Genomic DNA, 26,571 nt, shown 5'->3' with positions numbered 1-26,571 from the left:
TTTTGAAATATTTAAAGATCTTTATCTTTTAAGCAAAGTTATATCATGCAGACTGTTATAAAATAATTACTAACTTTGCTACATTGAACGACTGATTACAATGAAACCTGAAAATGACATGAATAAAATGATAAAACGTTTATTCGACTGGTAGCGAATTTTCTTTTCCTCTAAATACATGATAACACAAACCATTAATGAAATATCGCATTAAATATGTACATTAATCATCGCAATATATTAACAATTTTATAATCAACGAATGATTACAAAGTAGATATAGATTTTTACTGACACAAGCACCGGATAATTTCTGTAATTCATTAATTAATTCGTCACCTCGACGATCACAAAATTATTCGCGCCGATATCTTGGCATTTATTTTCTTTGATATCAATGCAATCTATCGGAACGCACCGATGAGGGATGATGTATACGTCTTTTTACAAATTATTGTTTCGCCCGTGTAGCGCGGTCATGATGTATGGATGCGGCAAGACACGGGCGATCCTTGTCAGTCGATCTTGTTGCAAAAATCACGAATGATACAGTTCCGTCGAGAAAGTTCCACTGTCGGGACTAATTATCGCTTTCGTTCGAAAATAAATTATATCGAGGTGGACGTTTACTACGCCGAGTTCATTGTTCCGCTGATTTACAGCTTGCGGGATCGTGTAGCACAGGCGACTGGCTAGCACGCGACGTAACGTCATCGAGGAGAGTTTTTCGTTTAATGCTGGCGAGCAGATATCTCGAGAATCAAATTTCGTAGGGACGTGAATGTGAAAAAATAAAAGAGGGAAAGAAAGTCTACCTTTGGGAGCGGCCAATCACCTACCAGCCAATAAATTCAAAGAAACTCTTATTCCGACGTTCTCGATTCGTTCGTGCGACAATTTTTTGCCGTGAAACGTGTATTGGATATTTCAGATTCTTTGTCTCGATGAAATACTATCAAAGATCGGTCGTTCGTATTGGATACGTTCTCCTTTCTCCTCTTTCTCCTTATTTTTTCTTTTATTACGTTTTACTTTTCATATCAATGTTAACTGATCAACACCTTTTATTAATTTCTTCATTTCATTACGTAAGTACACGATTAATATTTTCAAAAACAAAATGATTTATCTCCGTAAGTCCAGATGACGCAAATAATAGTGAATTCTAAGGAACAGTGTTTGTAACAACATCACCTTTCTGTCTCTTCTTCAATTAATGGTCAATGTGACTTTTGAATGAATCATACAGTTGTAGGGTTCGTAACAAAAACAACGATACACATTTGTCGTTCACGTTTCACATTGTGGCTGGCAAACAGCGTTAACGTTGCCTGTCAATATACTATCAATATATGTGTAATATACAGGGTGGTTGGTAACTGGTGGTACAAGCGGAAAGAGGGTGATTCTACGCGAAAAAAGAAGTTGAAAATGTAGAATAAAAATTTTTCGTTTGAGGCTTTGTTTTCGAGAAAATCGACTTTGAATTTTCGCTCGGTACGCGCGCACTTTATCACGTCTCGTTATAAAGGATCTCACTGTAGATCGTTGTCTCGATTGACGTTAAATTTTTAAATTTTTAAATTTTTATTCTATATTTTCGACTTCTTTTTTCGCGTAGAATTACCCCCTTTCCGCTTGCACCACCAGTTACCAACCACCCTGTATATTAAAGACGCTTTCTTACAATACGTAAATGAAGTGAGATATCGAAAGAAGACAGCAAATAAAAGATAAAAAGGAGGGGAAGAAAAATTCAGCTGCTAATGAGAAATTACCGTTACCGATAAAATATGGTGGCAACACACGCCGTAAAATTATACACGAATTGTACGGTAATTTGAAAATTCCGGCCTGCACTCCGATGATTTACGATACATCTATAATCGTGAATCACGAGATGTGCGCGCGCGCGCTCGATTTATGACGCACCGATTGGTGTAATAGCAAAACTTCATCTTCCAGTCGACGCGGCGACCGGTCACTTTTCCAATGAATGCGTTTTGCTGCGATATTTGCGATTTAATGTCCTCGCGGGATAATACACGCGAAAGAATTATCGTGCAACGATGTGAAACGAACAGGCAAAATAAACAGATAGAGAAAGAGAGGTTGGGAAAGGAAAAAAAGTAATTAACGTTTAGGAAATCATGGTTCGTCTAATTTACAAGCGTTCGACAACTGTTAGCGCGGACGTCATAGATTTATATAACGGTCCCCGTCGTGGCTGGCGAACGGGTGAAAAAGTCGAGGAGAGCTCGGGAGAGGCAACGCTCGATACAATAGTCGTACATGAAATACGATTCGTCGTTTCGCGCTGTAACAAACGTCCTCCCCTCTCCAACATTTCCCCCTCCTCACCCGCCCACATTTATGAATGAAGTTACGCTCGCGATCGTTTAACTATAAGCAGTACTTCATTACGACGCTGTATTATGCAATCTCGAATAACAAGCCATAAAGCCGACCACATTAAATTTCACTTCGGTTCTACTGTTTTCTTTCATTATTCCGTAGGTATACTTGTAACAGAATATGACAGTTATTGTCAGTGGAAAAAATTGGCTACATTTAGCGATATATTTAATGTTTTATAAAAAATATATTAACGAATTGTAAATTACAACGTTAGATAGAAATTTGTATGAGAAGTCTATACGTATGTATATCCAGTGATTCAGAGATATACGTTCTTTTAAGAGGGACACTCGAAAGGAATGCTGTCCGAACGAAGAAACGTGGAGGATGTTAAGCACCAGTTAACCTTCATTCTAGTTCTCGTTTCATCGGTAGAAATAACAACCTAAATACTTTTCCAATATTCGCGGTTTGTTTTCTTCCTGATTCTCTAGTTGTTTAGTTCACACTCTTAACTACAGTTTGATAAAGAAAAAGTCAAAGACACATCCATTTTTCATCGAGCAGCCGCAGCTTTCGCTTGGCACACCCACAGAATCTTATTACGGGACAGTCGTACGTGCGACGAACACCTGCCCTCACGTTCTACACGTCACACCTTCTCGATCCTGTTTCCCTGGTCTCAACGCGACACCTATGGTTCCAAAACCAAACAGAATTCAATTTCGTTCGACAACACACATTGGGGATAGTATGCCTCGTTTATCGTCTTCGTTTCGCTTCTCGCGTCGATGGACATTTCTGTGTTTTGAAGTATCGATATCCCGAACGAAATATTGTTGATGCGAAAGTAATGCCGAGTTTTGGTCGTACTAAGATAAGCACAGGTCATAGCATCGAGTGGCTCACATTTCACAGATTACAATAAAATCATTTTATACAAATGATATTTTGAATTTATAAAACACTAAATTCTGTTCTAAGCATAGAAGTCAATCTAGACGAGTATTTTTAAATTAAATATTACAAGTAATTTTATTATAATTAGCAGACAAAGTCTGTTTTTGGCCGATTGTGCTATATGAATTTAAAAAAGATGTAAACCTGACTATACAGAGTGGTTGGTAACTGGTGATTCTACGCGAAAAAAGAAGTCGAAAATATAGAATAAAAATTTTTTTTTTTTAATTTTTCCATCGAGACAACGATCTACAGTGAGATCCGTTATAACGAGACGCGATAAAGTGCACGCGTACCGAGCGAAAATTCAAAGTCGATTTTCTCGAAAACAAAGCCACAAACAAAAAATTTTTATTCTATATTTTCGACTTCTTTTTTCGCGTAGAATCGCCCCCTTTTCGCTTGTACCACCAATTACCAAGCACCCTGTATATTTGAAATTCTTTCTCATTATACTGGTGTCTCCAAACTATTCTCAAAGCATGAAGAAATATACCAACCTTTTTCGCCATTGTAGAATTATTTTAATGGAAGAAGTATCAGTTCGCTTTTCCCAACAAAACCAATTTCTTTCTATGAGGACGAACAGACATAAAACAGAGTAGTAAGCTAATTTATTTTTATATGCATAACAGCGACAATATTTTTCTACCAAGACGGTATAAACCGCATTTGAAAATTACGCTACATTTGATTAACTGCAGCGTTTGTAATGTTGCGAAACAGGATTGTTTAATTTATGAACAATTTAAAATGGAATACGAGGGCCTCGTCTACGTACGTTTTGGAGCATCGCATCCGGATGTCCCCCTTTTGTATCGCCTCGTTTTCTCGCGAGCAAGCTTCGAAACGATTGCATTTCTTTTTTCTCTCTTTCTCATTCCGTTCTTTTCATTCGTAGTCGATAGCATATATCGAAGACTGACCCGGTTCCAGCGTTTACCATTTTACACGCGAGTGTGCATAATCGATGACAAGCGTAATAAATTCGCGATATCGCGGTATAAATCTCGCGGGACACGGATTATCTCGCATTTCTCTGAATTCCATGCTCGTTTTCTGGCTGTTTTTATCGAACGTGTACGTGTATCGTCTGTTTCGTTAGAGGATAGGAAAGTTTGGAAAGGAAATGGCCAATAACTGGCAAAAGAATTCCAAGAAGATTCGCAGATAACAATGATACGTAGAATTGGATATTCGTCGACTAAGCAGGATATGAACATCTGAGAATATCCGTTAATGTGAATTTGCACCAATGAAAATGAAAAATAAGTAGAAATAACGATTAACCGTGGTCGCAAACATTTACGAGTATTTTGTAACAATGTTGACACAACAAAGAAAATTCGCTAATTAATTATAGGTACAATCCATTACGGCTAAGAATGTTCATTAGCTTCTAGATGAAACATCGTAACCTGTTATTTCTTTAATTCTGTGTTAACGATGGATTACTCCTCCAATACGTCGAACGTAATACTTTATATCCAACTAAAGTGTACTGCAAACCGCGGAATAATCAGAAATACGAAAATATGGAAAGTCTATAAACATTCAATCACGACTCGATATTGAATAAAATTAAATGAATTCAGCATCGGTGTGTGTCATTGGTACGACCGAGCAACGCAAACACGGTTAATCCGTGTGTAACTCATCGTCGATTAATTCACGGCTAAACCGGCGCGCACCTTCGCTAGATTTATGGCCCCGGCACCGATTGGGAGATCGGCTGCTACAACGTTGGAGACTTCGCAACGGCTTATAAACGAGGCATACAGTATCGGAGCAACTAGCCAAGCAAACGTTTCTTCGCATGTATCGAGCGTAAGAGGACATGCCTACCTGATTCACGAATACTCGTTTCGCCAAATAGTTCGTGGAACGGATACGATACGATTGGAATTAACGTTACGAAGCAACTCCAATCTTTCCACTGATAGCTACCTAGATTTTTGTTCGTTGTTTTACTAATTACTAGGTTCGATATCGTTGACTGAAATACTGTCCCGAAGCGACGCGTACACGCAGCGACTGTGAAGGGTATGAAACGAGAATGTCACGGCTCGCGACAACCGCTCAAGCCTCAAAGAATATGGCGAATTAGCAAGCAGAAGGGTAACGATAATGTTTCTCACGAATGGCCTTACGAACAAAACGAATTGTGGAAAATTAATAGGAGGAGGTGAAGGAGAGACGCGCGAAACGTCGTCTCTCGAACTCGTCCACTCTCCTCTCGCTCTCCGCTCTTCTCTCACTCGACCGTTAAGAGCGGCGGAATACCTGAGAAACGAGTTGGAAAAAAACGTACGCTCCCGGAGAGCGAGGTGAAGGAACGAGTGCAGAGTCCCTTTTGCCACGAGGAGCAACGTTTCACGAGCGATGGAGAGAGCCAGAACTCTATAAGAGACGAGCCGATGGAGAAACGAGCAAGAACATTTCGAGAGTAAAGGGGAACGAGGATATAGGGAAAGATAGGGGAAGAAAGAGAAAAAGAGTTTGAGCACCGATGAATTTTATCCGAAACTCGGTACCATACCCGGCGTTCTCTCCTCTTTTTCCTTCTGTCGCGTTCTCCATCTTCTCCCCTGGCATCCGCATAGGATCTTTCGTTTTGTCTTTTCGTCGTTCCTTCTCGACCCTTCTGTTTTTCTCTCTTTTCCTGCGCCACGACGAGCGTAACTTACTCGTCCGTGCGTGAGACGAAGAGGAAAGAGGAAAAAGGACTGGCGCAACGGAGAAAGTATAGCCTCGCCGACGAATCTCCATGCTAACAACGAACCCGTCCTAATTATTCCTCGAGTGTCGGGTAGGAAGATCGTCACCGCGGTAAAAGAGGGCGAGAGAACGCAAGGAAGAAGGCCAAGATACAGAGAGAAAGAGGAACCGGAGGTATATTCCCGATGAGGAAGAGCAGAGGGAGAAATTACAGAGGAAGGGAAAAGAAAGGAAAATAAAGAGAGGAAACGAGACGAAGAGTAGTAGTCGTTTCACCTCGTGGCAAATGAGCGGCACTCTGTATCGATCACCATAGGTCACGACTCGAGATAGGTGAATGTGTGCATATGTATAGATACGCGGAGGTATGCATATAGGTGTACCACGCGCTTATATGCGATTGCAGACAACCGCGTATTGAGAGGAGAACGGACGAAAAGAAAAAGAGGAGAGCAACGAAGGAAGAGAAAGACAGATGGTTAGCCGACGAAGCACAACAACTTTGCGCTGGTAACTTGACTGAACTCGCCTGTCTGCTCACCGGTATCGCGAGTCTTCTGCCGTACGTACTTCCGTATACAAACACAGCCAAGTGCTTTTTGTTTAACGATACATCATTGAGCCTTCGTGTATATCGCGGAACGAAGCACAAACGGAGGAGTCGTACGACCAGGACTCCCGATTCCATTCTCCCTTACGCGTTGGTGAACCTCTTTTACGACAATAAAAGGTACTACCCCTCCAATAGGACAATAGTCCCGGAGCCGCACACGATACACGTTACTTTTTATTTAATATCCACGTCTTATTTCCTCCGCTTCTCCCTGTGACCTTATTCGATTCTTCGACAATGGTAACCAACGGAAGGGTGCAAAAACGTTATAACATGGTATTCGTAGGTTATCCCTCGCGAAGGTACACAGCTACATACCATTTTTCTTTCTTTCTCATTTCCCTTAAACATTAACTTCCCTTAAACTTTGGACTCAAGTAACGCGAAAGGATACTCGACACCATAGAATATTTGGAGCACATCGGTTTAACAAGTGCCCCGTGTGTCAGGCCATCGACCTAGAAACCACATTAGCCGGTCGTAGCTGACGTCGCGTCGTCAACTACCTATTTAGAAACGATACTACCTATTGGCGAGAGTCACCGGCACCACCGCCGTCGCCGCCGTCGTCGTCGTCGTCGTCGTCGTCGTCGCCGTTGCCGTCGCCGCGTTTCAACCGATCGCGGTTCCATTCCGTATCAGCGAACGGAGAGCTCTCTCTCTTTCTCTCTCTTGGCTCTCCTTCGGTCGCGCCGGGCTGGTTTCGATCGTGCGAACAAACCATCCGTAGCCCACCAACCAACGGTGGAATCGTGTTCCGTAAGTCCGTCGGGTTTGCGCGAGAGAGTTGCTGCTTCTCTCCCTCTGGCCTCTACCTCCCCTCGCAACCGTTTCCTCCTCCTCTTCCTCCGCCACCTCCTCCTCCACCTCCTACCTCACTCTCTCCCAGAGTATTGAACGAACGAGCGCGAGGAGAGGAACCAGGAGACCAGAGGCAGCGGCGACCGAGAGAGAGATCGAGCGCGAACGCTACGACCGTTGCAGAAAGAGAGAAACGTAGAGAGAACGCGGCAAGCAGAGAAAGAGAGGGTAGGAACGAGCTCGAACGCCAACGACAGAGCGAAAAAGCGAACACGCGGGAGAAAGACGGAGGCAATGTGAAGCAGGGTACCCTGCCGGCACGGCATACAGCATAGCCAGAGAGACGTGCCGGCTCTGTGGATCCCCTAGTCTTCTTTCGCTTCCTCTCACGACCCTTTTTCTCCCTCTTACTCGCAACACTGTTCGCCAACTTCTCTCTCTTTCTTCGCCTTTAGCGTTTCGCGTTTCTCTTTCTCTATCCCTTCTGGTGCTCACTAGGCTAGCCTACCTCCATCCAGAGCGCTAAAGTCCTCTCTGAAATGCGACGGTAACACCCTCCCTCCACCGCCATCTCCTCCTCATCCTCTTTCTCTGCCATCGTCCCGGCATCCCTTTTCCTCGCTCTCCGACCTCTATCCCACTCGCTCTCTCTCACTTTCGTCGTCCCTTCCCACAACGACCCCTCCCGCGGTCCAATCGCGGCCCGCCGTGCCGTACAGATTACAGAACGAGTGAAGAGCAGAACCTGGTGCACGCGCGGGAAAGAGGACCCTTTCCCCGCAGAGAAAGATGCCGCGAGAAGAAGAGAGATCACCGCCAGCGCGTCCTCGTCATCTCCGCTTCGAGTCGATGCTCGCTTTCTTTCTCTCGCTCGACCGCTTCCTTCTCGATGGAACACGCGCGCGTTCGTTTGCTCTCGCAAAGGACCGAGAAGACCAAGAAACCCGGCGAAATGCCGGCGTTTTTGCAAGTCGAAAGGAGACGAAAACTTAGGCCAGAGAAATTCGAGACGAAGTCGAGCGGAGGATATTTAACATCGATGCAGGGAACATGGCGGGCTGTTGCCGAATAGACGACGATTTAGAGAACCAAATTTACGGAGTAGCATCGCTACGTGCGTGAAACTCGTGGAAAAGCTTTGGTAAACGAGAAGCTTCGGATTTGTGGAGAAACAAGTTTGTAAGAATCGATGCGATAAACAGCGATCAATGATCGCGGGAACGTATGTGTGTCACATGGCTGATAAGATAACATGCTTGTCAAGTAGTATAGGAGAACTGTTTGCGTTTTTCTATAAATTACAATCCTATGGTGAACATTGAATTATTATTATGAAATATGGAATTGAATTAAGGCGATAATGAAACACGTTGTTGAAAAGACTCGTATTTAATACAATGTAGCGTGTCTTTGCATTAAGTCATTAACTGGTATAATAGAAGGAAAGGAAAAAGACGATATAGTAAACACATATGTATATACGAAGCGAGGAATAATCTGACATGAAATCGCGGAATTACACCCGTCATTAAGCCGGCAATTGGCGAAACGTAAGTCGAAGAGAGACCGCAGTAGCTTAACGTGGAAGAGATAACGGCCAGTTAAAATAAAACAATCGATAAGATTGGGAGACGAAGAGGGTGGCGATATAGAAACAGAATAGAGAGGAAGTCGGCGCATCGTTGATCCGGAATACCGAATACATTAATCAATAACAAGAGGGCTGGCCGTTTGTCGAATAAAACGAGAATAGGAAAAGTAGAGCGCGATTTCAATGAAGAAAGGGAGACAGAATATAACGTGGAAATCCTGAATAGGGTAGCATTAGTCGGTCTCGTCGGCGAGTCGTTCAATGCTCGATGTGTCGTAATTAACGTCGGTCCTTGCATTTCTTTGTACTCGCTCGTAACCTCTCTTCTTCGATGTTTATTAACTACGAAACGATCCGTACGAAACCACAGATACTGATTATGCTCCCATTTTGCGGTTACGCGACCCTTTCCGTTCTTATTCACAGCGAATATTCAAATCGTTACAACCAAACACATACGTGACTATTGTTTTAATATTTCCTATAAACATCGTTTATTCGATGAATACGCAACTTTCGAATCTAACATTTTATAGGGAGAAAATCAAGGTTGCCCGAAAATCTCGAAACTACGCTGTACTACATATTCTTCGCCTCCCAATATCCGGCTGTCACGGTTAGCGAACAGAGCAAGACAAACGCTCGTTCGTATTCTTCCGTTTTCGAAGGTTGAATACATGACGGGGCCATGGACAGCCGGGATCTCTCGGGAAGGGCCGCAAAAGGCCGGCTTTCGGTTTTTTCATGGCAGCTGCCAGCAAACTAGGATCACCGGGTACACACACTATCGCATAAAAACCTCGACCACGCGTACGTTCGCGCGGTGACCGTGTGCGAGGGACCTCGTGTGTGTACTCGTATACAATAGAGGAACGAGGAATAGCGTACATGTGTGGACCGTGTGTGTATGTGATCGTTCGTGTTGCCGCTCGTGTGCCACGAATCCGTACCACACATATGTATCGAGTTTCAGAAGGCACGTTAGGCGTTACCATCGACTTTCTTATATGGAATCGCGTGCGAGAGACAGGTATACGCGCGTGAGCGCGAGCACGAGCGTATACGCGCCTCTGAAAAACGGCCGTAGGAAATAAAGGCGAGTGTATATGCGCGTTTGTACGTGTCGCGAGAGGAATAATTGCAGCCGCGATAGCCACCGCCACCGCCGCGTAATCTGATGCGTGTATCACTTTTGAGCAACAAACGGACGAGCCCCTTATCGGTTTCTTTGTCTCGGTGAAATTAAATCGCTCCAGTTTCGAGGTACGCCGATAATTACACACCTTGTGCAAATTAAATCGTTTATTTCAATAGCGTGGCCACAACGAAGATCATATGATAATTAAATAAGCGTGCCGGCGTTATAATCTCCGACCGCTACTGGTTGACGCAGATAGTTTGTTCTATTGTCTCGATAGTGTTAAGATCGGAGGGAACGAAGCGTCTAATACGTTGGGAACGCCGATTGTATAGATACGGAAACCCGTGTAGTAAGGTTTCTTATTATTTAACGAACAAAATTCATTATCGAGTGATAGATGCGGGTTGCAAATGTTTTTAATCGTTGCATCGATAAGACGGATCGAAGCACGATCGTGTATGCGCGAGTCGACGCGAAGAAAAGATATATATTCCGTTCGACGACTGAAAACGCACGCAGACCGTGTGTGCGTTAATTACAAGCACTAACTGCACTTTTACTTCCTGCTCGCTCGTTGCTCGTTACATCGAGGACCGAAAGAACATGTCGCATTCGGCTGCGAAACGAATTCTCTCCGGCAGAGTGCGTTGTCGTGGCTATTGTAAAAACGATAAACTCACGGAACGAGTCGAATCGAACGTTTTACGAGTACATATGTACTTTCTTTCAACGTTGACGGAGGTATTTACGAGATACGACGAATAAGACAGAACTTCTCCCGTTGGTGTTCTTCTTCGTTTTAATCGTTTTTCCTTGCGCTACAAAGGCGCTACAATAATAAATGTCATAATTACATTTCACGACTATTATCAGGGAAAAAAGTAACTAGAAGAGGGGAACGAAAAAATGACCATGCTCGTTTCGCGGAATGAAAATGTAAAAACAATTCGAGTCGCCGCTGCTCCGAGACTTGGTAATTTGCCGGATAATTGATTAATTAATCTTAATCAAAATAGATTACTCTTGGCGTAAGGACGTTAACGGTCGTACATTTGAAGTGATTAATTCAACGGGCATTAATAATTCTGGATTCCATTGTTCCTGTTACTCTCTCTATCGGTTTGTCTTCGTTTATCCCACTCCTCCCCCCTTTCCCTACTTATCTTTCTCCCTCTTACGTTCGCTAAACTATGCGTTGCTTCCCTCCACCGATGCAACACCACGTTTCAGCGAACTCACGGATGTGTACGTTTCGGCGTGATTTTAACTCGAATCACATTGCTAATACATCCTCGTTTATTATGGCTTTTGTACGCGCGAACGCGATCTCACAGTAGTCGCCCTATTGTTCCATTGTACCATATAATATCCGTCAGCGATATCTTGAGCCTCCGCGAGCATGCCGAGCGGCAAGGTCAACGTTAAAACACTTAAAACACACAAACAGTTATCGACGATGAATCCATAGGGTGGCTGTAATGGCGCACGATCGTTGGAAATTCGCAACAGAGTGCGATCATTTATTCGTATTCGAATTTAGAAAGAAAGTGGACCAATTAATGGTTGTTCAGCTTGAAATAAAAAGCGAGTAACAAGGGGAATAAAATGTTTCGAATTTTTCCATTAGCTGGATTCAATTTTAGTAACTTAATGAAGTAAATTTAATTATCTTCTATCTATCAAATATTCAAATATTATTTAGTGACATTATAAAATGAGTCCAGATATTTTCTCTAAATGATAATACATTTTAACTTCAATTTGAATATTTATATAAAGACTGCAAATAGACAGCAGAAGAGGTTAGATTTTCTATGTTTTATAAAGAAGAACATTGATTGTTATAATGTTAAAGTAATAAAAATATCAAAGTATTATTTATTTATCTACCTTTGCATCTAACAGATTCTTTCTACTTTTAACTATTTTATTTAGTCATAAAGTGAATTAAAATTAAAATAAAAAGAATTACCAAAAACGCACTCATCACGTTTTTTCTACGATCTTTATATACAGAGACAGTTCCGGTAACGAGGTCAAACATCATTATTCCCCTCTAAAACCATAATTACTACTCTGTCACCTAAGAAACGAGCAAATAAAATTATTTCTCCCTACTATGTAGTTGGAACAAGGGAGATGTTTCGTGACCGAGTCGAAGTGATTCTTAGTTTTTAGACGAGCGAGCGAGCGCACGCGGCAGTCGGTCGGCTCTCGTATCGATCACGCGACAGCTTCGGTGTAAACGCATTTCTCCCCTTTCTGCGCGAGAGGCGACATCTAATGTCATAATGAATCGATAGACATTGTCAACCGTTACGAGAATTCGATTATCACGAACGGTATCGTACAGACAGCGACCATGTCGTTAGCGTCGTTCGCTTTTCCCCGTTATCATCGACATCGCTATCGTTTGCCGTCTCCGGAGCGAGGAAAAAAAATACACGAAAAATTTTCAGCTTCCGAGAATCGACGCTTGGGCGCCAAGCGATTATTCTTCGTTGCGTGAAGTTTGCACCCGTCAGCGAGTTCTCGTTCTCGTACCGCTTTTAACGCACCGGAAATAAAAACTGCACACGGGGGCGCCTCTTGTCCCCCTTCCCTCTCCCTCTCTCTCTCACTCTCTTTCTCTCTATCCCTCTGTCGAAAGAGAGGAAAAGAGATTCAGTGGGGGGAAAAAAATACGCGCGATGGCCGCGAGCGCACCTCAAAATTCTAAATAAACCAGAGACACCCAGAGACGTAACGAGCAGTAACAACTGTCGCGCGCCGTCGTGAATAACGACGTCGATATAATCGGGGATTTTCGAACGGGCGCTGCGTGTAACGACCAACGTGACTACGGGCCGTAACAAAAATTTCAAGCATTACGCAATAAATATAGAGAAGACATCGTTGCAAACAGCGAATTCCGTGCAACGTGCTCTGCGTATATCTCTCCTTGCTTTTCTTTTTTCTTTTCTTTTTCCGTTTTTATTTTCTTTCGCTATTTTTTGTTAAAAGAAACGTAGTTTGTATTCCCGTATCGACACGTAAATACACAAGTATCGTAGGAGTATGCATTTTACTGCATAATGTAATTTGTTTGAACGATAACGTGGAATCGATTAGTCGAAATATGGGATTTTTTAACAGACACGGGTTCCTCGAACGAGGAGTAGTTTGGCCGCCATGGCCGACGACAATACGTCTCATTAGCATAATGGCGAGAACGAGCGCCGATCGAGTATTACGGTACACAGAGAGAACCAACTCGACTCGATGGTGGTCATTGTCATTTAAAACCATTTCGAGATGAAACGTCTGGCGTTTCAGTGTGTTCTCGCGAAGCGACCTGATTATTACACAATCCACGAACCGCATATAATAACAAGGATTATTTAATTAAATCGGTTCTCTTAAAAGGTGAGTCTCCTTCTCTCGTATAAACTGACCAGAGCGTAAAAGATTTTAGTATCGACGGGAATGAAGTACACGCTTGTTTAAAAACGATTATTTCTCCTGTTAAATAACCTGCTATTTCGTTCGGGGTTTTATCGGCGAGGAATTCCGGGCTACAGATTGCACAGTCTAATAGCACGTACTAAAAATGCCTACGGTCAACTCGTCGCTGAGAACGACCCTAGCGGAGGTAGTCCTCAGGATTAGTAACGGTAAACAGAAAACTTTTGAATCTCCCATGGCCATGTATAACTACGCTACTATTCACTGACGCTACTCTCTGAGTCTGTTCTAAGCTTTTACGATTCCGTTTTCCTATGCGAGGATTCGTTGGTACGCAACGAACGATTATTCAATTCCCGAAATGTGTTTAAATTTGTGCTATGAAATGATGGATAGATAAAGATTTGCAGGCGGATCGAAATGACTCGCGTCATCTGACACGCGTACTGCCAACTACTAACCCCGAATATGTCCGAGATTACTACCACGCGTATAGAATACAAACCCTGTGAACACTGTAAACGCTTTCCTAATTTTGATTCTTCGCGTCGTACAAATACAGAAACTCCAATCGAATTCCCACATACCATATATGTATGTATGTCGATACATTTTCCATGGTAGAGCGTTTATAATTTTAACAGGGTGTTATAAATACAACTTAACACCAATTGCTCTACTTCTGCGAGAATTGCCGCCACTACCAAGGGCGGCGTTAAACGACACCCTTGGTTTAGCTTAGGTTTCAAAAACGAGCAAATAATATATTTGATATTGAAACTGTTTTCTGTACCTTGTCGTCGCCCACAGGAAGTGGCCTCCGCCGCCAGCCGCTTTTCCTCCCTTCCTCCTCTACTCCTCCTCTTCTCTCTCTCTCCTTCGGTCAGTTTTCCAGCGACACCACTGTTTTCACCCACGCACGAAGCAATAATGACGAGGCCTACGTTCGATCACTGGCAAATCGGACGCATCCTTTCCAGTTTCTTCTCTCCGTCCTTATGCGTTTATCTCTGTCCCACACGTGCCCTTTGTCCTACTCCGTAGGCAGTATATACGTGTATACAAACACGAGTAATCGTTTGCGTCTGCCTCTGTCTATTTTTTCTCCTTCTCCAATGCGTTTCTTCAAAAGCAGAACAATAAGCGCGCTCTCTCACTCTCTGTCTCTCTCTTGTCTCACTGGTCCGATACACAGAACGATACAACTGTAAATTTCTTTCCTCTCTTTATCTACGTTTCCTCACGGTTACCTTGCGATGCCCTCCCTTCTCCGTGTCCAGTTTCTCTTCCTGTATTCGCTTCCTCTTGATTTCACTCGTTTGCACAGAAATTGAATTTCCAACGGGCCGTAGGTGGAGAGGAAGCGCACGAAGAAGGAAGAACGTTGGCTGTGCGCACAGCTGCGATCACGGAACCTCGTGATCCTGAGGAGGCGACATTTCTACGCGGTACGGGAGCGACACGCGATTTCGTGCAAGCCTCGGAGTCGAGTGAAAGGGAGAGGGGGAAACACGGGGGAGAAAAAGAAAGAAAGCAAGCAAGCAAGAGCCCGGCGTTGTCTATAAGCCGGCGAACGGTGAGTTTTCCTTTCCTTCGGAGCCACTACGAGGCGCCCTTCTCTCTCTTGCCGTCTTCTTGCCTGTAGAGCTCCAACAGCCTCTAAACAATGAATACAATACGCCGTGATGGCTGACGTGCGGACAAAACGCGCGCCGAACAATGTCCCGCGAAAAAACGCGCAAGGGTTCTCTCCGCCGCGACGCCGCGAAGAACAAAAAAAAAAGAGAGAGAGAAAGGAAAGCAAAAAAGGGAAAATACGAACGAAAATACGAGAGACTAGTCGTTACCTGTGCTCCGGGGACCGGGAAAAATAACGAAGAAACGAGAGAAGAGACGTAAGACGATGCGGGTCATGTTTTTTAACGACAGACGCGCAAATACGCGAATTCACAGAATGTCTACCAACCCGGTAAATATGTACCTTGGGCGTTCCTTGCGAAGCGAACACTCAGGACTCGCATGTTGTTTCTAAGTTCTTAGCCTCGCGATCAAGCGAATTTTACGATTATGTACCGTTGACTTCGCGCCAGAATACGACACACGAGGAGGAGGCTCCGTAAAACGATCGTGGCGTTCTACGGATCTAGCTCTCAGGCGAAAGAAATACGGCACGTTCGCGAGCACGATACGCAACGCCACGGAAATGGTCGAAGAGTGCACGTTTCCGTGTGTCACACACTGTGTCCCCGCCGTTAAAGCGGATCTAATGACCGGTGCTGCCACAAATATCGACCGACGATAACACTTGCTCTCATTCTCCGCTTACGGCGAAAACTGAAATTCCAAACGAAACTGTCGCCAATTTCGAAAAGTGATAAAATGAATAAGTCGAATGCGCGTCAGGGATCGAAACAAATAGTCAGGCCTGCCAACTTGAGAATACTACCAAGCGGCACATGCCCTACCCCATGTTCGATTGCTCGCTATGAAAACGCATCGAATATGTATCATAATAGACGGCGTAATTACCACTATAGAATATCTTTCCGAACAAACTGGCCAACGAATCCTCGTTATTCCTGTGTCACCGACAAACAGCTCGGTTGTATATTTCTCGGACAAACAAGCAGGAGACGCTACCGCCTCTACTACGTCGCTATAGTTTCCACGCTATATACCCTTCGTTTCTAACGCGGAACGATTAAGTAACGAGGCGAGCTTGTACGAGTCTCTCGTTCTCCCCGTGCACGAGAATAAATTCACCCTGCACGCCCCGCGTGAGGATCGATACGCACGATTATTTCGGGAACTCGCCCCGTTCTTGTCGAGTGCGAGAGCGATTTACCGCGTGCGACAAAGAGGGAGTGAGAAAGAGAGAGAAAAAGGACGAGTAACACGGAGAAAGGAACAGAAAGAGAGGGAGGGTGAACTAGCAGATAGAAAGAAAGGGAGCCGCGTGGAGAAAAAGAGGGGTAAAGAGTCAGGACGAAACCGTAGCGCGTGGAGAGACAGAGAGGCGGACGGAGAGGGACCCTTTTTGCCCCTGGAACGAAGGCTGCAAAAGAGGCTCGGGGAAAGGTCGAACGGGCACGTAACGTCTCGTACAACGCGGCAGCGCGCGAACGTTCAACGTTTTTCAACGTGGCGACGGAGACGACGACGACGAGAACGACTGTGACTACGACAACGAGAACGATCGATTTTCATCGAAAACGTGGACACAGTCACGACGACGCAACACAGAGTTCGTCCTTCCCGAGTTCGTAAACGAGTTCATTCGACAACCAGCGAATCCCACGATACCGAGTGGCGCGTTGCGTGACTGAGCACGAACGAACGAAGCCCGGTAATAAGCGGCTGAGAATCGTTCGAGGCGTATACGAGTCCTTTTCCACTATAACAAAATACGCTCGACGTAACCTCGATCAATTTACGGGGCGTTCGTAGGTAGATAGAAAATTATGCTCGCTACCTGCGTGTCTCGAGTTCCACCGGCAATATAAGATACCACGTCTCCCTGTTTTTCTGTCTCTGTGTCTCTTTTTATTCTTCTGTGTTTCTTTTTATCGGTAGAATTCCAATGATCGGATGTAGCTACGAGCTCTTAAAGACTGTTCGAGGTAAACGTCGCGTTTTATCATGTTTCTTTTTTGAACAGAACGAAGGAATCGATTTTACAGGACCGAATTCGTGAGGAAAGAATTTTCGTTCGGACGTTATTCCAGGAAATTACGATACGTTCGTTAATAGCCCGTAAAACGCATTTTGAATAGACTATCGCTAGGCTCGCAATAAAATAAGGTCACCACGCTGCCGAACAATTTGTCGGAAGCAGTAAAAGCGTCGAGTTAGCGGGTATGAAAGTTCACTCACTGCAGCATCAACGAAGATCGTTTGGAAATTCTACACGTCTCTTTAGATCTAGCAAATGAATGGATATGCGACTTACTTTCCTTTCTTTCAAATCACAATTACGATACTCGCGTAAACATAACAGAAGAGTGTTTGGAATACCCTACGAACTATCAGTGTACATATCTTGCATCGTCAGCTCTTCTAACATAATATTTATATCCTATCAAGCAATTAACTATCAACTAAAATATCGTTGACTTTCATTTTCAGATGCATTAATATTTGTTAATAAATCTCCTCAGTGAGAAATCAATTTTTATTGACTTTTATCGATGACACGACTTCACTAAATCACTTAATCAAATTAAAGAAAGCATTAAAATCACGATTCACCTTATAAATAGGTTTGATTATAACAAACGTGAGCCTATTCGTCGCACTACGAACAAGTTACAAACATCTATTCATTCAGTCGGCGTTTGCCAGTTGACTTAAAGGATTCATAGATTCTTTATTCATGTATGCTAATTGCGCTCCGCGGATTACGCCGGTTAGTCACGAGATTCATCAGCTGGAAGGGTGAGCGCGTCGTTTAATTTGCTGAATCCAACATTTCGTCGTTTTTTCGAACGACCGTTCGTTGTTAACAATTATCGTTCCTGGTCAGATCGAAACTATCGAGGCGGAGAAACGTTTTCGTCTGGCACGATACCATGCTCGGTAACAGCGACTCCTCTTCCGCGATTAGTCACGTTTCGATTTCATAAGACGATCGATCCTTCTACAGAAGATACGCCCCCTTTGTCTTTTCTGCGCTCTTTATCTCGCCCCGGAGACATTTAATATCGTTCGGACATGAAATGCTAAAATTTTACGATCGAGACGATAGCAGGCTCAAACCCCCGAATCGATCGGATAAATCGGAGAAAATCGTCTCTTGGTAAAAGTGATAAATAAATTGCGTGTTTCATCGAATCTATATGTACGTTAATCCTAAATCTATATATGTATTATCTTAAGATTTTTCTAGTAACTAGCTGAGTGAGTGTTACTTTTCGCTTTGTTAAATGCAATATATTGAAATATTATGTCGTTTCTTACTTCATTTATAGTAAAATTTGTTAAAGTGTTCCAGTGAACGTATCTAACAGATGTGCTAATTCTCATAGCCAAAAATGTGTATACTCACAGAACGTTGAGAAACACAGAGAAAAAAAGTTGACGAGGAACTAAACACTAAATTCACTGTCCTGGCACTGCGATCGAACATCCACGACAAACTGAAGATGAGCTATACAAAGTCACAGGTAGAAACGGCTGATCGAGCCAATCAGACGTGACACTGTAAAAGAACGGCCTAGGTCATTTCGTCCGCCAGTCTACGAGTCTGAAGGTATCCTCGAATTCGCTTGACCGCTAAACCTCTCTAAGTCCATTCTTGCCAACATTCGAATTCCACCGAGCGGTAGACGATTTAACCGAGCTCTCTATGAATTTCTTTTCTTATTTCAACCGGATAAAAGCCATTAAAAGGAAAAATACGCGAGTTTTATCCATGAAAAGAGGAAAAAATTGTTCCCTCTCTTTGTTTCGCGAATCATATTCAGAGGAATGAAGGCGAAGATATTCTCCAGAACGTTACGCTTGAAAAGGTAAGAATCGTTGAAACGAAACACGGAAATAAACCGACACGCGTGAAGAGCCGAACGCGTAGCAGCAGCCGCGATGGGATATAACTGTTTCTCGAATGTTATCGATCTATTTGTCAGCGATGTAAGCTGCATCGAGGTAGTCGAGATTACGCGGCGAAGCGAGCCCGCAATTTTCGCTAGAAAACCAGAGCGTGCCTAGTATGGTCGAATGAGTGACGTATACGTGCTTCCGTTGCGTTATCATTTGACCGATCCCCCCACCACTCCCTCCTTCTGCGTGGTTACCTATCATCGATAAAGATACATAGTACATTCGATGATGTACAATTTCTTCGTCAGTTAGTCATATTGAATTTTGTTACGAATTTCGATCGTTCTACGAGCACCTGATCTACGAGTTCTTGTTTAAAATTCTTCGTCGCCTTTATCATGGTAGCATAACGAATTGGTGAAAAAGTATTTATTTAGAATGATTTGTCGCCCAATATATGGAATCGACATTTAAAAATTCGTACGCCAATGTTACGCTGCAGTTCGCATTGGCGTGGAACTTTGGGATGCGAAGCGTGTCCAACGCGAAGGCACACCGATTGATGGATGATGGGAGGCGGGCGTGTTATCAGTTGGTCCCTTAAAGCGACTCTGAAGTCATCAAATTAAACGGTCGAAAAAACTTTTGCCAAGCACGAAGAGTCGGTGCGCATCCTCGGCCTCCACCACTCCAGCCGTACTCAACGTAAGAAGTGCTCTCACGAAGAACTCGCAAAAGAGCGCGCATCTCGTTCTTCGGCGTCGATTTAGGTCGTTAACGGTAAAACGGCGTTTGCGCTCCGCGAAACCAAAGAAGACCCGTTACGACGGCTCTCGATTTTGCTGACGTGCCTCGCGCGATTGCCATGTAATTGCACCTGCACGAAAATTGCGTCACCGTGCTTCTTTAAACGTTCTCCGGTTTCCACGGTTCTAAAGATCCTCGAAGACCTACGTTTTTCATCAAACCTTTGAGTTTCGATATTTTTTCTTTCATTGACTTGAGTTTGTAAATCGGTGATGCACAGTATTAAAAGGAAAAGAAAAAACACGTACGCGTGTAAAGCATAAGGGTATTAGTAGTATAAGAATTTCGAGTGTGTCGAAAGATGACACGTTTGTCACGCAACGCGCGCGTCATCACGTTAATCTTTCTCGATTGCTTGGAAACGTTCGAACGTTTCCATGTTGATCGCCGCTCGAGCGGACAATAAAATCCGAAACAAGACAGGACGCGCACCACATACTTATATATATATACAGAGGCAATGTTATACCGTATAAAGAAAACGAAAGAGGATGTGCCATTAATCGACATCCCTCTGAATCTAACTGTATTATTCTATCTTACCTAAACAAATTCAGTCCTCGTGTGTCGTATTGTATCTAACCTTTTATCTTGCTTGCACTTTTCCAATCATACATGGACATCTGATAAACACACATACATATATATGACGTCGTATAAAGAACGAAAAACACTAATGACTGTATCGCTTCTGACCGTGTCTCACCTATCGATTTACGATCTATCGATTTCTTTAGTTACCGAAGCACAACTGTGTCACAACCTCAAATTTCAAGGATTCAATGAACTATGACTACTATCGGTTGCACTTTTTGCGAAGAATCGGAACCGAATAAACGCGCGAACTGTTTCACTATACGAATATACACGATTTAACGCGGCCTCTTTTCTTTTTATCGACTTGGGCGATACGCAGCATATTCCTTACCTAACGTATCAAATACTCGGCTCGCGTGTCACGTCGCAGCCTAACGAGCCTGGCTGCACCTCCGATTCGACGAAATATCATTCCACGTCTCCCAGCCACCGGTGAGACGACGAGACCTTCGACGAGCCTCACTTTGTGAGAGGGACGCGCAGGTATAACACGACGACGTTTGCAATTGGACCTCGAAGCCCACGATGAGACTCTCACTCGTTCGAGCCCCGGCACGACACGTCGCGGTGGCGTCCCGAGGAACAAGAAGCCGAGTAACGACGATCACACAAAGGACAATCGATGCTCTGCTCTCTCTGAATTCTCACTGATATCCGTCGCACTGATTTCACACGCTACGAATATATATATATGTATATATATATGTATATATGTATACATATATATACATATACGTATGTATATCGCGTTCGGAACACCCGTAATATATTACCGACGAATCTTGCGTTAATCGATGTATTGCGTGTCCGATGTTTTTGTTTTGTTGTATGTACGCGATATGCAACGGTTGTCCACTCCTTCACGTTGTCCGCCCAAACGAGAGCCGTGCTCGCGTCTTTTCACGTCCGTACGTCGCGGGCGCCGATGGCGGAATGAACCGGTGGCGCCGCGAGCGCCGACACAGGCGCCCTCGTGAACTAACTCGCCTCTTCCACCGACACAAACACAACCTCTTACCAATACGATGGACCTACGCTCATCGATGCCAGAAATACGCTGCACGAATACACGGAAAATGAGTAGGATCGTACGACAGCTACACTCCGCCGAATCTATAATGGATATTCGCACCGACGGACCACCTGGCCCGCCTCCCCTCGTTACACCATCTAACGGGTGTCCACTGATTTACACCAATACGTACTATCGTGTAAGTACGTATCATCTGGTACACGTTGCATTTTTCCAGCCACCGTGTAGTATTTGAACGGCAAATCGGTGTGGCTTTTGTTTCCTCGATCGTATTCGTGTTTGACGACATCGAACAATTTGTAATTCGGCGTTTTCATGATTTTTCTGTCGACGGAATTTGTCGAGTCAAGTTGTTCTGGGGTTACTAATTAGATTTAATGTAACATGAAAAATCTTAAAAATCCCACGATAAATTCGAATTGATGACTTATAACAGAAAAATTATAGTCACCCATGCGAAATACAAAAGGAAAGAAATATTGATATAAGGATTCAAGAAAATCATCTGGTCCTTCTAGTTTCTTTCTTATGAGCAACAACACGTAAATGGATTATTGCTATAAGCACGGATAACTGTGATAAGGTTGATACAGTTACCTCGTTACCCTTCTGTCGTAATCGTAATAAAACCTTCACTGTTCTCGAACTCTGCTCCCTGTAACTACGTTAATTGGCTTCTGAACAGCGTACACCGGTTCTGCGCGACCCAACGAACTAACGGGTGTCTATTTTTTACTCGCTTCGATTCCTCGACCAACCCCTCTTAACACACACGTGTTCACAAACTCTTCAGTTTGCTTCTCCGATGAAAGCATCATGACATAGAAGAGGCCAATAAAACATTGATATAGCAACACAACGAACGTTTCATAAATTTTATCGATCATTCGTTTTCAATCGATAAAAGGTACGACAAGTCGTAAAAATTGGTCAGTATTTGCACGATGATTGAACCACGCCGACGTAAATAGCATCGGCGAGGACGCGAGACCGAGCCCTTCCATTGGTGGGTTTTTTCAGGACGTTCTTCGATCCACGCAGTGGTTGAAACGCCGCAGCCCAGTCCTTACCAAAATTGAATATCACCAATAGGACAATAATTAAACGATTACCTGTTTCTTACTATGAGAACACATGTGTCTCGTGTTCGAACTATTTCGAAGATAACGCTATGTTTCATGTACTTTGCTTTCTACTTTTTGCTATGTGACAATTGATATTTTGAAAATTTTGGAGAGTATTAAAAACACATGTTTATCTCCAAAACCAAATATAAAGAAAATTTTTGTAATACCGGAGTTATTGGCAACGTGGTGAATCATAAAACTGCTTCGCGGTAAAAAATAGGGAATGAGACTTATCGTGGTGTTCTCCGAACCTTCATTTCGTCATCTTTTATGATAATCTTAATTTAAAATGTTTGAAGATGTTATAAAAATCTTTACCAATTTTTCGAAGACTTATTATTCACAGAAACACGTATCGGTCATGAATAAAACGCGAATACGCTTTTATCTACAGATAACGACAGTTTACTACTACGGTGTAACTAAAGTTTACAAACTACGACGAAAACGAGTTGGTTCATCGCTTACATGGCAAATCTCCTAAATATAACAATTTTTGTTATCGTTTCCGTTACAAATAAGTTATATTACATTTATATTTACAAATACTAAGATTGTCCAGTTGAAATTAATTTGTATTTACTAACTATTAACCCAATAAAAAGATTTGGATTAAGAAATGACATGGTCAATAGATTCAGAGTAAATACGTTTCCATAATAAAGGTTAAATCAACGTACAATAATCGAACGGCTAGCATCCTACACGCGTTATTCCATCGTCGTAGTAGCGTTCCATGTGATTATGCATTTCCACGTCAGCTATCGCAATATGCAATTAGTTGCATCGAGTAATAATGCATTTCCTTATTTACATCTAGTTAATATAGCGTAGGGAGTAGGGTCTGAGGAAAAGAGCTGACAAGCGTGCAACGAATTCAACTGTTACATCTCTACCTTCCGATGTAATCTTGAAAATAGAGGGACTTTGAGGAAACTCATTACAACTGCTCGCACTTTGTCATCGCCTTCATCGTGCTCCTTCGTCGACACCGTTGCGCCGACTCGAAAGCATTGGCGGACGTTCATTTCTTATCCGAAGAAAGAGAAAAGCGAGCCCCTCGGTTTCATTCGAGATACCAACCCGCGTTCCCAATATCCACTAAAACAGAAAACTGATTCGAGACACACGTGTACACGCCGATGGAGAACGCTGTGATTCTAAAGTAGCCGAGAATTTGTCCGCGGTATTAATAGCGTTTGCAACTATTCGTATTATTTTGGTTGCGTAATAGCGTATGCTAATATATACGTTACGAGACATTTCATACCGTCGTTAAGCATAATCGACACGCGTTTAAAATGAACTACTAGTCGATCAGGTAATTGTAATTGCTTATTAATTTGCATTCGATTGCGCAATACATAGAATATATGAAGATCATAGGGAAAGAATACGATAAATCATATTTCCTTCTTTTCACGGTTTTAAGATTCAAGTACATTGTCAATCAGTTCCATGTTAAATTTACAAGTTCACGTTAATCATAAAAATCACCAAAAAGTTATTTGTCACGTTTCCTCCTGTAATCTTCGTACGTATACGATTTGTCGCATCGATAGAAATGAGATCAGACAAATCAGAAGAACCAAGACAAACAAAAGATAGAAAAAGATAGAGAGCTCGTAGTAGCAGCCTTCGTAAGAGGAAAGTCCCCTCGCCTATTTTTTTCTCCCCATGGTGGCCACGGATGCTCGCATTTCGCCATCGTGTTCAGGTTCGTCGTTGCGCCGGCTCGAAAGTATCGGAGGACAGTCGTTTCTCATCCAGAGAAAGAGAGGAGTCGTTGGTTCGGTCGCGTACCTCGCGAACCACGACGCGTAAAGAAAGAAGAAAAGGAAAAGGGAGAGAGAGAGAGAAAGAGAGAGGGAGAGGGAGAGAGTAAGTAAAAGACACGTTGTGAGGGAGAAAGGGAGAAGAGATGGTTTCCTCGATGCTGTAAGACGATGGAAGGGATACCAGGCGCGCGGAAGGGACGGGAGGGAGGGGGTAGCGAGCCAGAGAACGGGAGGAAGGGGTGTGCGATGGTAAAGGGGGTGGCGGAAGGGGGAGTGAACAGGGAACGAGAAAGGAAGGGAAAAAAGGCACGTCGTCCGAGTGGATGCGATACGCGCTGGAGATCGTACGCAATGCCTCTGGCTATCTAGCTTAACTCGTGAAAGCCTAACGAACGTTCTCCTCTTACCGACTACGTGAATTTCTGTCGTGCGCACGGCGATCGCCTTCTCCGCGGCCAGACACCTGCGCGAGATAATGTCTCGTAATAGCTTCTGCACGAACCTCGGCGACCAGCCGACCCGTAATCTTTGGTAGTTTTCACACAGCCACGGTATAAGATCGAAAATCGTACCGGAAGAATGGAATCTCTTTGATTTATATACGCGCGAGTACGTATATACGCTCGTTCCGAGTATTTTTCTATGAGTACATATATGTACGTATGTACATAGGTACATGTTTACAGGGGAAACTTGCCCGGTTCACGGGGCTCGTAAATACGAGATTTGTAGTCAAGCGGAAAGTAAATATTTTGGAGAATAAGTAGGCATCAAGATTTGATAACTTTCAAAGAGATGCATTTCAGAGTATAATACATATGCGTGTGTATAGTTACAATGTTTGAACTATATGTAAACACGTAGTAAAATTGTATAAATGATTAACGAAGATTGATTTCTTTGAAAGCGACGTGAATATATTTATTGCAACCTTGACACAGTTTCCGGGATCGTCTCTTCCTAGTTTCGAGAGAATCTCATACTTCGGAATTCACCTTCGAATCGTGAAACAAGACAGTTTTATCACTAATGCGCTCTGCACCTTGAAACATATGTTCTACGGAATTCTCTCGTATCGCGGCTATATATCGATGCCGGGTAACATTGTAATACGATACATGATGATATTTCATCTACTTTGCGGAGAGCGTGTATATGTACTATGTATTGCGTACGTATGAAACCCGGTGGAATACATGGAACGAAGCAAGTGTAGAAAGACACATCATACGGAATCTACGTTGATCATTCAACTCGTGGAGTCGCGTTAAAACACCGAACTATTCACAATTTCCACTTCTTCATTTTCATAGATATCTATCTATGAGTCAATTCATTTCTTAATGTGAGAAGCTCGCAAAAGATAATTACACGAATCGAAACTTATGAGTGATACGTGATTGTGTCCGAAGAATGCATGCTCGTGACAAAAATCTATTTTTTCAGAAAAGCGTACTTAAAGCTTGATAAACTGTTTCTTTCGTATTCGTGTTTTTATAGTAACCAAATGTATGGAAAATGATTGTTCTATAAGCTTCTCAAGAGGCAAACTAATCCATTCCATTTTTTATTCATTATCCAATTTCGATATATATATATATGTAAGTATACAATTAAAGACTAACAGTGTCATATAATATTATACACAAGTTTAACTACTCCCTGCAAAATTCAAGATCGAATTTTAAGGTATCGAATCTTGGGTGATTCAAATAACCCTAATAGTGAGTTCTGAAAAGAAGAGGGAGAAATAACGCACGCGTTGACGATAGTGGTAGCCAGGGCGGTTGGCAATTTACAACGGCGCAAAACAATTCGGAGCCACGTTGCCGTTGCTGCGTATGGATCGAGCTTTAGAGGCGGACGGTCTCGCGGATCTCTTTGTGCAACACGAGGGCCGCAGGGCCATCTTCTTTCTCCTCTCTGGACGGCCTCTGATACCTATTCCCCTCCTTCTTTCCTGCTTTCACATCTTCCTTCTTCTTCAACAGCAGCAACGGCGGCAGCAGCGTCTCCTCTGACGCCGCTCCTCTGTCCTCGCGACGAGTCATCTCGTTTAGGTCGT

At 43.3% G+C, this 26,571-nt stretch overlaps 1 long non-coding RNA gene across 2 annotated transcripts in view; it reads right to left on the bottom strand.

The window, feature by feature from the left end:
• Positions 1 to 21,509, bottom strand: part of LOC138182916 (uncharacterized) — a 145,701-nt gene extending 124,192 nt beyond the window's left edge. Inside the window, exons 1-3 of one of the 2 annotated variants that reach the window (XR_011173933.1) lie at positions 21,342 to 21,509; positions 20,900 to 21,243; positions 14,420 to 15,285 (exon numbers count right to left, since the gene is read on the bottom strand). This is a non-coding gene — a long non-coding RNA (uncharacterized LOC138182916). Of the gene's footprint in view, positions 1 to 14,419; positions 15,286 to 20,899 lie in introns of both variants that reach the window. The other variant, XR_011173932.1, reaches the window with a different exon arrangement.
• Positions 21,510 to 26,571: the final 5,062 nt, after the last annotated feature.

This window comes from Bombus flavifrons, chromosome 8, assembly GCF_040668555.2.
Source record: "Bombus flavifrons isolate JBK064 chromosome 8, iyBomFlav1_principal, whole genome shotgun sequence".
Lineage (NCBI taxonomy): Eukaryota > Metazoa > Arthropoda > Insecta > Hymenoptera > Apidae > Bombus > Bombus flavifrons.
The sequence above is the reverse complement of the archived record's forward strand: the minus strand, read 5'-3'. Positions and strand labels throughout refer to the sequence as shown.